Here is a 13,498-nt window from a genome sequence, read left to right on the forward strand (position 1 = left end):
CCTCTCCCCAGCCATGGCAGAAGCACCCCCTCAGCCAGCGGGATGGTGTCGGCGAAGTATGGCGGTGCTGGACATTGTCCATATTGCTCTCAGCAGCCGCCACGCCAGGTTCACGATTTGTGAGAGCGCACGTGGATCGCGCCGTCGGGAACCTGGCCCATCAGAGGCGGAGAATCGCGGGCGGCCCACTAATAATTTGCGAACGGTGTTGAAATTACGTGCGGCGTGCACAACATTGATGGCATTTTTGAGGAGGCAGTGCATCGCAATCCGGCATCAAACCGGCGCCTGCCGTGATTTCACCAACGGGAGCTATTCTCTGCCCGATCGCACGTCCTGATTTGAGCGTCGGCAAACGGAGAATCTGCCCGGTCTTGCTGACAATCTGTTCAGTTAAAGGATAACTGTCTGGACAGGGAAGATACGGGTTAAAATCCCTCTCTTCGACAACAAAGGAATTTGAGGCGGTTGCTGGCAATCGTTAAGAAGGGGAAGGACGGAAGGATGAACCCAGACAATAAGATCAGAAAACAAGTGGCTCCATTGCTGGGTGGTTCCCCAGAAAGCAGTATTCCTATTTCCCAGTTTTACTGGCGTTCCATTTTAAAGTAGACAAGACCAGTTCAGAGCAGGATTCTCATTTCCTTGTTCCTGGTTTGCATATGATGTCTGCCTCCAGTATTTGCCCCACAGACTACACATTGGGCCTACTGGCCTTGACACTGCTCCTTGTCCTGCTGGTTTCCCTCCTGGGACGTAAGGGCGGAGTGGGAGACAACCTCCCTCCCGGACCCACTCCCCTACCCCTGATCGGCAACCTGCACCAACTGGACCTCAAGAGGCTGCACTGGTCTCTCATGCAGGTTAGTGAGAATCTTTCCCTGAGGACTGCGGGGCAGCGGGGATTTACCAGTTACACATCCCAAGGAGATGTGCTGGGGGTGGGGAAGGCATGTGGGGGGGGGGGGGGGGGGGGGGAGGGTGCGGGGGGGCTCTGTGACAAGGAAAGGAGAGATCTTGAGATAAAGCACATCTGTGATGATTCAAAAGTGTGTGGTCTGTAATATGAGAGTCTGTGATCAGAGAGTCTGTGCTCCGAGAGTCTGTGATCAGAGATTATCTGATTTGAGAGTCTGTGATCAGAGAGTCTGTGATCTGAGAGTCTGTGATCAGAGATTATCTGATCTGAGAGTCTGTGAGCTGAGAGTCTGTGATCTGAGAGACTCTGATCAGTGAGTCTGTGATCAGAGAGTCTGTGATCAGAGAGTCTGTGATCTGAGAGTCTGTGATCAGAGATTATCTGATCTGAGAGTCTGTGAGCTGAGAGTCTGTGATCTGAGAGACTCTGATCAGTGAGTCTGTGATCTGAGAGTCTGTGATCAGAGAGTCTGTGATCTGAGAGAATCTGATCAGTGAGTCTGTGATCAGAAAGTCTGTGATCTGAGAGACTCTGATCAGTGAGTCTGTGATCTGAGAGTCTGTGATCTGAGAGAATCTGACAGTGAGTCTGTGAGCTGAGAGTCTGTGATCTGAGAGACTCTGATCAGTGAGTCTGTGATCTGAGAGTCTGTGATCTGAGAGAATCTGACAGTGAGTCTGTGAGCTGAGAGTCTGTGATCTGAGAGACTCTGATCAATGAGTCTGTGATCTGAGAGTCTGTGATCAGAGAGTCTGTGATCTGAGAGAATCTGATCAGTGAGTCTGTGATCAGAGAGTCTGTGATCTGAGAGAATCTGACAGTGAGCCTGTGAGCTGAGAGTCTGTGATCTGAGAGACTCTGATCAGTGAGTCTGTGATCTGAGAGTCTGTGATCAGAGAGTCTGTGATCTGAGAGAATCTGATCAGTGAGTCTGTGATCAGAGAGTCTGTGATCTGAGAGAATCTGACAGTGAGTCTGTGAGCTGAGAGTCTGTGATCTGAGAGAATCTGATCAGTGAGTCTGTGATCTGAGAGTCTGTGATCAGAGAGTCTGTGATCTGAGAGAATCTGATCAGTGAGTCTGTGATCAGAGAGTCTGTGATCTGAGAGAATCTGATCAGTGAGTCTGTGATCAGAGAGTCTGTGATCTGAGAGAATCTGACAGTGAGTCTGTGATCAGAGAGTCTGTGATCTGAGAGAATCTGACAGTGAGTCTGTGATCTGAGAGTCTGTGATCTGAGAGAATCTGATCAGTGAGTCTGTGATCAGAGAGTCTGTGATCTGAGAGAATCTGATCAGTGAGTCTGTGATCAGAGAGTCTGTGATCTGAGAGAATCTGACAGTGAGTCTGTGATCAGAGAGTCTGTGATCTGAGAGAATCTGACAGTGAGTCTGTGATCTGAGAGTCTGTGATCTGAGAGAATCTGATCAGTGAGTCTGTGACCAGAGAGTCTGTGATCTGAGAGAATCTGATCAGTGAGTCTGTGATCTGAGCTTCTGGTTCTGAGTTTCTGGATCTGTGCATCTCTGACTTGTGAGTCTGTAATTCCGGATCCGGGATTTTTGGTTCTGGTTCTGTGAGTCTATGATTTCGGTTCCGTGATGTGTGAGTCTGTGATTCTGGATCTGTAATTCTGAATCCGTGATCTGTGCATCTCTGTGAGTCTGTGATCTTTGATCTGAAATTGTGTGATCTGAGACTGTTATCTGTGATCTGAGATTGTGTGATCTGAGATTTTGTGATCGTGAGAGTCTCTGATCTGAGAGTCTCTGATCTGTGAGTCTGTAATTTTGTGATCCGTGACCTGTGAGTCTCTTATTTGTGATCTGAGATTTTGTGATCTGTAAGTCAGTGATCTGAGGGTCTCTGATCTGTGATACCTGATCATGAGTCTGTTATCTGTGATCTGAGATTTTGTGATTTGTCTGTAATCTGTGATCTGAGAGTCTTTGAGTCTCAGATTTTGTGAGTTTGTAATCTGACATCCGTGAGCCTGTGAACCGAGATTGAGCCTGTGATCTGAGATTCTGTAAGCCTGTGATCTGAGATTCTGTGAGCCTGTGATCTGAGATTCTGTGAGCCTGTGAACTGAAATTCTGTGAGCCTGATCTGAAATTCTGAGGGTGTGATCTGAGATTCTGTGAGCCTGTGATCTGAGATTCTGAGAGTCTGTGATCTGAGATTCTGTGGTCTGAGACTCTGAGAGTCTGTGATCTGAGATTCCGCCAGTCTGCGACCTGAGATTCTATGAGCCTGTGATCTGAGATTCTGAGAGTCTGTGACGTGTGATTCTGTGAGCCTGTGATCTGAGATTCTGTGAGCATTGATCTGAGATTCTGTGAGCCTGTGATCTGAGAGTCTGTGATCTGAGATTCTGTGAGCCTGTGATCTGAGATTCTGAGATTCTGTGAGCCTGTGATCTGAGATTCTGAGAGTCTGTGATCTGAGATTCTGAGAGTCTGTGATCTGAGATTCTGAGAGTCTGTGATCTGAGATTCTGGAAACCTGTGATCTGAAATTCTGAGAGTCATGACCTGAAATTCTGAGAGTGTGATCTCTGGGGCGAAACTCTCCGTTATCGGTGGAAAGTCCACCGATCGGCGCAAAAAACGGGGCAAATCCGACTTGCGTCACGTCGAAAAAAATGGGTCGAAAGTCTCCGGCCCGAAATGGGCTAGCAGCGACGTAACGGGATTTGCGCTTGCGCAGTGGTTCACGCCGTGCAGCGTCATACACGCCACACGGCGTGACGGCTCATAAGGCCGCGCTGCTCCCCCCCACCCGACCGCAACACCCGACCGCAACACCCGACTGGATGGCTGGCCGCCGCTCAGCCCTGAGGTTCGGGTCACGGGATGTGGAGGCGCTCCTGGACGCTGTGGAGCAGAGGAGGGACGTCCTGTATCCCGGGCACAGCCCAGAGTTAGACCACGCCACAGCCGGCGTCTGTGGAGGGAAGTGGCAGAGGCCGTCACCACTGCGGCCCTGACACCACGGACAGGCACCCAGTGCCACAAGAAGGTGAACGACCTCGTCAGAGCAGGCAGGGTGAGCCTCCCCATATCCCCCCTCCCCCATATCCCCCCTCCCCATATCCCCCCTCCCCCATATCCCCCTCCCTATATCCCCCCTCCCCATATCCCCTCCCCCATATCCCCATATCCCCCCTCCCCCATATCCCCCCTCCCCATATCCTCCTCCCCATATCCCCCATATCCGCCCCTCCCCCATATCCTCCCCTCCCCATATCCCCCATATCCCCCCTCCCCCATGTCCCCCCTCCCCATATCCCCCCTCCCCCATATCCCCCCTCCCCCATATCCCCCCTCCCCCATATCCCCCATATCCCCCCTCCCCCATATCCCCTCCCCCTCCCCATATCCCCCATATCCCCCCTCCCCATATCCCCCATACCCCCCCTCCCCCATATCCCCCATATCCCCCCTCCCCCATATCCCCCATATCCCCCCTCCCCCATATCCCCCCTCCCCCATATCCCCCTCCCGCATATCCCCCCTCCCCCATATCCCCCATATCCCCTCCCCATATCCCCCCTCCCCCATATCCCCCCTCCCCATATCCCCCCTCCCCCATATCCCCATATCCCCCCTCCCCCATATCCCCCATATTCCCCATATCCCCCCTCCCCCATATCCCCCCTCCCCCATATCCCCCCTCCCCCATATCCCCCCTCCCCATATCCCCCTCCCCCATATCCCCCCTCCCCATATCCCCCATATCCCCCCTCCCCCATATCCCCCCTCCCCCATATCCCCCATATCCCCAAGTGAATCCAGCCCTAACCTTAACCTCTGCAATGCACGCGCAACCGATGGCATGCTTTCATATACCTGCCTAATAGTGTTGCCTTTTACCCCTGCCACCCCCCCCCCCACAGGATAAGCGCGCACACAACAATAGGGAGCACACAACAATAGGGAGGCCCCGCTGATGAGAGGCCACTGACCGAACACGAGGAAAGGGCCCTGGAACTGGCTGGCGGACCTGAGGACCGGGAGGTTGCTGATGCAGGGGTCGGGGGCATAGTAGCAAATGAGCCACCGACAGACCGTCCCCATATCCCCCCTCCCCTATATCCCCCTCCCCCATATCACCTGATCACTGCCTGATGTCTAACCATGCATGCTTCATTGTGTATCGCAGGACCAAACGTCCAGGCACCCATCCCCGCAGATGCAGACCGCCCGCAGGATGCCCCTCGGAGACCACGGGAGACAGAGAGACCCGCACCCTCCAGCATGCGACGCCCGCAGGATGCCCCTCGGAGGCCACGGAAGACGGAGAGACCCGGACCCTCCAGCATGCGACGCCCGCAGGATGCCCCTCGCACACCACGGGAGACGGAGAGACGTTGAGCAACAGGGAGACGACACCCCCGTCACGTGCGGGAGCGACCACCCAGCGATGAGGGGGGCAGCCACAGGCCCCCGTCACATCCGAGCCAGGACACCACTACCCAGGACACCACTACCCAGGACTCCACTACCCAGGACACCACTACCCAGGACACCACTACCCGGGACACCACTACCCGGGACACCACTACCCGGGACACCACTACCTGGGACAGCACTGCCCAGGACACCCCTACCCGGGACAGCACTACCCAGGAAGACGAAATACCGGACAGCGACTCAGAGTGGATGGGTGGAGACGAACCCCCATCCCAAAGTGCCATGGACTCAGAGTGGGACGAAGAGCACGACACAACGCCACTGCTGTCACCAACACCCTCCACCATCGCAGAAACACTCACCTCGGTTGGGCACTTTAGTGATGAGGCGTCTGCTACACTCACTGGTGCGCACAACACAGCCGTCCCGGTACAGCAGGTGGAGGTAGGAGCAGCAGAGGGGCCGGGCGGTCGGAGGGCAGCCCAGCCCAAGCGAACATCTGCCGCCCAGATGGATCCCGGGTTCCTGGAGTTACCACACCCACACATAGATCCGATGCAACCACCGACCCGGAGAGGAGCGGAGAGGGTGATGGGCGGCTTGCGGCGGCTGCAGTCGCAGGTGGAGGAGTCCACCCACGTCCAGGAGCTGGGAGTGGTGCCGGTCATGCGTGCCACCCAAGCTGACACCGCACGGGTGGCGTCCGCGGTGGAGGCAATGGGTGCGACGGTGTCAGACATGGGGAACGGTTTGCGAGGCCTGGGGCTTTCCGTGCAGGCGGCGTCTGTGGCCCAGGAAATGGCCGCCCTCTCACAGGAGGCCATGAGCCAGTGCCAGCGCCAGATGGCAGAGGCGCTCAACGCCATAGCCCAGTCTCTGCAGGCCATGGCCCAGTCTCAGCAGGCCATGGCCCAGTCTCAGCAGGCCCTGGCCCAGTCTCTACAGGCCATCGCTGAGGGCATCGGCGCCAGTGGCCATGTGCGAGCCGGCGTCGCACTGTCACAGACAGGGTTTGCCAACCCCCTGGGCTCCATGGCTGCAAACCTGCAGACCCCTGACGATACCAGCATGGGCCTCCAGGACTGGCAGCGCCAGATGTCGGGGGGGCGTCGGATGGCCAGTCCGTTCGCATCCCCCACCCATGTAGAGGCCTGGGGACCATCGGGCACCCCGAGGGAGGAGGAGGTGGTGTGGTCCGTCCCGGCTCCCCCTGTAGGGGAGGTCCCGGTACACCGCGGCACCTCGGACTCCCCCCCCTTCCATCCCAGGTGCATCGGGTGGGCAACGGGCAGGACAGGCTGGCAGCTCGCCATCCCAGTCGCCCGGGCCGCAGCCTGGCCCATCTAGGCCAGGACGCCCCAGGAAACGGCCGCCAAAGGGATCCAGTGTCAGAGGGCAGGAATCACAGGAGTCCACCTCCAGTTCTGCTGTACCGTCTGGGGAACCACGTAGACGTAGTCAAAGGGCCCGTAAGGCTGAACAATTAGACACTGAGTAAGTTGGCACGGGTGCAGGGCACAGATGGGTTTTAGGGGCTAGGGCACGTGCATGAACTCCTTTGGTTATTAAAGTCAATGTTACACCTACAGAAGCTGCCTTTGTGCTCTGTCCAAAGCGTGCGGGGGTGTCATGTGCATTGAGCGCAAGTGTGTGTGTGAGGGGTGGTCTTACCTCAGCCCCAGGTGAGTCTGCCCCGTTCCCCCTGGACCGCCATCAACACCCCCCGGGCAGAGGACGGGACCGTGCGCTGCAGTGTCACAGCCGCATGCAGGGATGGTCCGGGTGGATGGTGGTACTGTGGCCATGGGTCAGACATAGTCCAACGATGTAGAGCCAGGAGCTCACCGCAGGACAGGTTGTCATCATCCTCCATGGCCTGCAATAGACACGCGTCCACCCGCAACTGTGTGAGCCCGGCCCGTTGTGCCGCAGGTGGATCGGCAATGGGGGGGGGGGGGGGGGGTGTGCATGCGGGTGGGGTGGGTGGGGTTGGGGAGGGGGGTGAGGGTGCTGGGTGGGTGGATGGGTGGGGGGTGTGGGTGGTCGGCTGTTGCCATGGTGTGCGGTCTGTGGCCATACTACCCGATTCCCACACCCATCTAGTCAGTGAAGCGGGCGGCTATCAGTCTGTCCCGTGCCCGCTGGGCCAGCCGGTAACGGTGGACAGCCACCCGCCTGTGTCTACCCCGTCTGCCCTGACCATTGCCCCCATCCCCCTCATCTGGGGAGGACTGCGCCTCTTCCTGCTGCTCCTCCACTCCGCCCTCCTCTGCCTGCGGCACATCGCCCCTCTGCTGGCCTCCGTATAGGCGTCATCAGCCACGATCGCAATGGGTAGCCCCTGTCGCCCAGCAACCAGCCCCTCAGCCGGGGATGGCGTCCCTCGTACATGCCGGGGATGGATGACCGCGACAACACGTATGCGTCGTGTACACTGCCTGTGTAACGGGCACAGACGTGCAGGATCATCATGCGGTGGTCGCAGACCACCTGTATGTTCATCGAATAGGTCCCCTTCCTATTGGTGAACACGGCCCTGTTATCTGCAGGTGGCCGCACGGCGACGTGCATCCCATCGATCGCGCCCTGGACCATGGGGAAACCGGCCACGGCAGAGAAGCCCACGGCCCGGGCATCTTGGCTGGCCCGGTCCACAGGGAAGCGGATGTAGCGGTGCGCCATACATATAGGGCATCTGTCACTGCCCGGATGCACCGATGCACCGATGTCTGCGATATGCCGGACAGGTCCCCACTCGGTGCCTGGAATGACACCGTTGCATAAAAGTTCAGGGCCACTGTAACCTTGACGGACATGGGGAGAGGGTGTCCCCCGCCAGTGCCATGCGGTGACAGGTGTGCCAACAGGTGGCAGATGTGTGCCACGGTTTCCCGCCTCATCCGGAGTCTCCTCCTGCATTCCCGGTCTGTGAGGTCCTGGTATGACTGCCGGGGCCGGTACACACGGGGCGCCCTCGGGTGCCTCCGTTGCCATGGGGCCACGACGTCCTCCTCCCCCTCCTCGTCCTGTCGGTCAGGTGTCCCTCCAGCCTGTGCGGCTGCCGCCTGCCCCTCTGCGGCAGCCTGCGCCGCCTCTCTGACACGCTCCTCCTCCTCCTCCTCCTCATCCAGGGCAACATAGACATGAGCGGCTGCCGCCACGGCGGCCAACATCGCTGGATGGTCTGAAAACATGACGGCCTGGTGGGGGGGAGGGGAACGACGACATGTCATCATTGCCCATATCCCCTCCTCCCCCCAGCCAGGTGGCATGGCCCGCATGGGTCCAACTGTTGGAGGCTGGCACCTGGCCAGGTGGACCAACTCACTTGCCCTCGCATCCCCCTCCACGGCACGGACCCCCCCCCCAACCTCCACCCCGGCACGGACCCCCCCCCCCCCCCCCCCAACCTCCACCCCGGCACGGACCCCCCCCCAACCTCCACCCCGGCACGGACCCCCCCCAACCTCCACCCCGGCACGGACCCCCCATCCACCTCCCCGGCACGGACCCCTCCCCCCAACCTCCACCCCGGCAGGGACACCCCATCCCCCTCCCCGGCACGGACCCCCCCCAACCTCTACCCCGGCACGGACCCCCCCCCAACCTCCACCCCGGCACGGACCCCCCCCCAACCTCCACCCCGGAACGGACCCCCCCCCCAACCTCCACCCCGGCACGGACCCCTCCCCAACCTCCACCCCGGCACGGACCCCCCATCCCCCTACCCGGCACGGACCCCCCCCCAACCTCCACCCCGGCACGGACCCCCCCCCAACCTCAACCCAGGCACGGACCCCTCCCCCAACCTCCACCCCGGCACGGAACCCCCCCAACCTCCACCCCGGCACGGACCCCCCATCCCCCTCCCCGGCACGGACCCCCCCAACCTCCACCCCGGCACGGACCCCCCCCAACCTCCACCCCGGCACGGACCCCCCATCCCCCTCCCCGGCACGGAACCTCCCCCAACCTCCACCCCGGCACGGACCCCCATCCCCCTCCCCGGCACGGACCCCCCCCCCCAACGTCCACCCCGGCACGGACCCCCCCCCCCAACCTCCACCCAGGCACGGAGCCCCCCCAACCTCCACCCCGGCACGGACCCCCCCCCCAACCTCCACCCCGGCACTGACCCCCCATCCCCCTCCCCGGCACGGACCCCCGCCCCAACCTCCACCCCGGCACGGATCCCCCATCCCCCTCCCCGGCACGGACCCCCCCCAACCTCCACCCCGGCACGGACCCCCCCCAACCTCCACCCCGGCACGGACCCCCCCCAACCTCCACCCCGGCACGGACCCCCCCCCAACCTCCACCCCGGCACGGACCCCCCATCCCCCTCCCCGGCACGGACCCCTCCAACCTCCACCCCGGCACGGACCCCCCATCCCCCTCCCCGGCACGGACCCCTCCAACCTCCACCCCGGCACGGACCCCCTCCCGGCCTTCCCCGGAGCCCAGCCTACTCTAACCACCCCCCCCCCCCCCCCCCCGCCGCACACACACACACACAACCCGAGACACACCTCTCCTCACGCATTCAGACTGCGGCCACGCCATCGCCTGCCCAGAGCCAACCCCCCAGGCCGTCACTCACGTCCACGCTGGTCGGCGTGAACCTGGAGCACAGGGTCACACCGATGAAAAGGAGGTTTAATTTACGTCGACGTGAACGGCCATCACGTCGACGGGACTTCGGCCCATCCGGAAGGGAGAATATCGGCAGGCCGAAAATCGGCTGCCTTGCGCAGACCCGTGCCATTCTCCGACGGCAGCGGCGACATTAACGCCCCGCCGACTTTTCTCCCTTCGGAGACTTCGGCAACCGGCGGGGGCGGGATTCACGGCGGCCAACGGCCATTCTCCGACCCTCTGGGGGGTCGGAGAATGAAGCCCCAGGTTTCTAATTGGACTGTGACTGAACCAAATGGGAGGAGAAAGAAAATTGCAAAATAATGTCACTTCACAAGCAGTTGGGCAAGGCAAGTGTGCTAGTGAACATTTACTTTAATCAACGACACGTGTTAAAATTACTTGGTCAAAAAATATCACCTGCGGGATTCTCTGTCGGCGAGATCCTCTGCTTTGCCGGCAGTGCACCCAGGTCTGCGGGTTTACTGATGGCATGGGATGGTCACAATGGGAAACCCCATTGTCTGGCTGCCAGAATGGCGGATCCCGCTGCCGACAGGAGTGCGCCGCTGGTGGGATGGAGAATCCCAGCCAATATCAATTAATTGGGATATAATGTCCATTTGATAGTTTAACAAATTAAAACAGAGTTCAACTAATTAATTACACCAAGGGGAGAAGGCTCCCAACAAGTGATAGTAACATTAAAGCGTCCTGAATTTTTCTGAGTTATGTAGATAACTAATTACATTGAGGAGACAGAGATGAAAGAAGAAAGATTGCATTTCATAGAATTTACAGAGCAGAAGGAGGCCATTCGGCCCATCGGGTCTGCACCAGCTCTTGGAAAGAGCACCCTACCCATGGTCAACACCTCCACCCTATCCCCATAACCCAGTAACCCCACCCAACACTAAGGGCAATTTTGGACACTAAGGGCAATTTATCATGGCCAATCCACCTAACCTGCACATCTTTGGACTGTGGGAGGAAACCGGAGGACCGGGAGGAAACTCACGCACACACGGGGAGGATGTGCAGACTCCGCACAGACAGTGACCCAAGCCGGAATCGAACCTTCGACCCTGGAGCTGTGAAGCAATTGTGCTATCCACAATGCCACCAATTTGCACACAGCAAGTTCCCACTGGCAGCAATGTGATAATCTGATAATTGGATTTATGTGATGTTTTACAACACCAGGTTAAAGTCCAATAGGGGTTTGTTTTGAATCACGAGCTTTCACCTGAGGAAGGAGCTGCGCTCCGAAAGCTAGTGATTCGAAACAAAACTGGTGTTGGGAGACTTCTTACTGTGCCCACCACAGACAAACACCGGCATCTCCACCTCATGTGATGTTGATTGAGGGATAAAAATTGAGCGGGACTCCAGGGGATAACACCCCTGCCCTTCAAAAGGCCAGAGTGCATCAGGAATGGAAAAAGGGTCTCTCAGTAAATATTCCCGGAAAACCAAAGGGTTTGTAGGCTGGTTCCACTGAACCTGAAGACAAGTACGTATTTGAAAGCTGGCAGCTAAATCGAACCTTGTAGCATCGCTTCATTGAAGCCACTTGTCTCATTTTCACACTGCTGCGATGTTCAATTTTTCTTTTCCACATTTTAAAAACATTCACGGGATGTGAGCGTTACTTCCTGGGCCAGCATTTGTTGCCCATTCCTCACTGCCCTCGAACTGAGTGGCTTGTTCAGCTATTTCAAAGTGTCAGCCACATTGCTGTGTGAATCTGGGGTCATGTGCAGGCCAGATTGGGTAAGGACGGCAGATTTCCTTCTCGAAAGAATTTTCACGAAAAGCAACTCATGGTCATCGCTGGACTTTTAATTCCAGATTTTTATTGAATTCAAATCTAGTGGCGGTGGGATTAGAACCCAGGTCCCCGGAACATTACGCTGGGTCTCTGGATTACTCATCCAGTGACAATGCCACTACTCCACTGCCTCTCCAGTATGTTGGAGTCTGGGCGTTAACAGGACCTGTCACCCAGCAAAATAGTTTGGCTTGCTTGGTGACTGATCCATCCTTCAAAAAACAAATTCCAGTCGGTTTACAAGGATGATCGCTGCACTGGAGCTGATTTGTGATATTAAGGAGTTGAGGAGATGGCGGATGCGACTTAATGCCCAGAAAACAGAGGCTTGTTTTGGGAACATACAGCAGGGTGTTTCTTGGCATCTGCAACACCGAGAATGACACCACCTGTCAAACGCCCTGCCAAGGTTGCACTTACCTCATTTCCTGTACTGACGATCTCAGCTCTGCTGATCAATGGAGGAAGAGATCAGGCTGCCAGTTTTAAATGACGCTCTTAACCCCCCTCAGACTTCCCACTGCAGCCTCGGTACCCCCCAGTGCCCCAATGTATCTCTTAGGGGGTCCTCGAGACCCCTCACCCCACCTCTCAAGGGTAGGACACCCCAGACCTGATCCCTGGCAACCTGACGCCTGGAGACCTTGGCACGTGCAGCCTGGCACCCTGCTATTGCCCCTGCCAGTTTGGCAATGCCACCCAGGCACTGTGAGTGCCGTGGTAGCCCTGCCAAGGTACCTGACTGGCAGGGGGACTGCCAGGATACTACCCTGCCCAGAGCCCAATCACCCGAAGGCCTCCAATTGGCCGGGAGACTCCCCCAGGTGCTGTAACATCTGGTCCACGTTTGTGTGGACCAGTGCTATACGGCGCCATGGTGAGGTCTCCCGACACGGGAGTTTGTTCCCGGGCCTCGGGAGAATCGGGCACCGACACATTTAAATGAGCCTAATCTCGTTAGATCTCACAAGGCGTTCCGAATATTGCAAATCTCACAAGAGGCCTCTGGCGAGATTCAACAGCCTCACCCCGTCACCGAGTTGGGCGCAACGAGGTCTTTCGATCACACCCGGAATTAAATGTTTATTGGGGCGATCCCAGGTGACGGCTGTTATGAATCGACGATGATTCTGAGGCGTTAACTTTCACCAGATTGAGGAGCTGGGCTTTGAGGCTCAATCAGTTGTTAGTTTCCTCTCTGTTTTTCCCACGACTCGTTCTTCACTGTCGCTCACGAGAAAGGACAATTCAACCTAATTAAAGCTCTCTCTCTCCTTTAGCTCTCAGAGAAATACGGAAGTGTATTTTCAGTGGCGATTGGGGCACAGAAGGCAGTGGTGCTGGCGGGCTATGACACGGTGAAGGAGGCTCTTGTGGACCACGCTGATCAATTCGCCGGGAGGCCACACATTCCGATCTTTGACGATTATTCGTTCCGACGTGGTAATTGAAATTTGAACCTGTTTTTCATCCATTGTTTCCAATTATTGTCCAATTAAGGCCAATTCAAACTGCCTCCAGTGCCCATTGGACAGTGATGGGGATGATGTGTTGGGTGTTCTGGATCACAAACAGGTCACCAACACTTGAAGTGGTGCAACTCTATTTTATTACAAGGTTAACTATTTAAGCATACTTGAACTGTGGGTAAATACGATACCAGCTTTAACTATAGACCTTTGCCTAGTCCTAACCAGT

The 13,498-nt window shown here is 57.4% G+C and overlaps 1 pseudogene; it reads left to right on the top strand.

The window, feature by feature from the left end:
• Window positions 1-569: 569 nt before the first annotated feature.
• The window catches only part of LOC140390278 (cytochrome P450 2K1-like), a 166,446-nt pseudogene continuing 153,517 nt past the window's right edge, over window positions 570-13,498 (top strand).

The sequence above is a fragment of the Scyliorhinus torazame genome, chromosome 14 (assembly GCF_047496885.1).
Source record: "Scyliorhinus torazame isolate Kashiwa2021f chromosome 14, sScyTor2.1, whole genome shotgun sequence".
In the NCBI taxonomy this organism is placed as follows: domain Eukaryota; kingdom Metazoa; phylum Chordata; class Chondrichthyes; order Carcharhiniformes; family Scyliorhinidae; genus Scyliorhinus; species Scyliorhinus torazame.